The sequence below is a fragment of the Penaeus monodon genome, chromosome 19, assembly GCF_015228065.2.
Source record: "Penaeus monodon isolate SGIC_2016 chromosome 19, NSTDA_Pmon_1, whole genome shotgun sequence".
Taxonomy (NCBI): Eukaryota; Metazoa; Arthropoda; class Malacostraca; order Decapoda; family Penaeidae; genus Penaeus; species Penaeus monodon.
Window position 1 is genome coordinate 34,472,584 of NC_051404.1, and position 281 is coordinate 34,472,864.

Consider the following 281-nt stretch of genomic DNA (forward strand, 5'->3'; position numbering starts at 1 on the left):
GTAAGCGAATTTTGCATTAGAATAATGCTGAAAATAAACCTGCATACGAGCGTTGACTAGCAGAGAAAATGTTGAAGTGAGGCCAAACTCACTCATTCTTAATTTTCCGTACCTAAAGAGAACTAAAATCTTTGACGAATTTAGCTTAAAATGGAAATCATATCTGAAAAAAAGGTTCACTTGAAAAAGAGCTTGCGAGGTTTGACGTATAGAAACGTCCAAGGAACGGTATGCACACGCATTTCTCACCTTCCCTGTTTAATACTGAGGTTACAACAGCC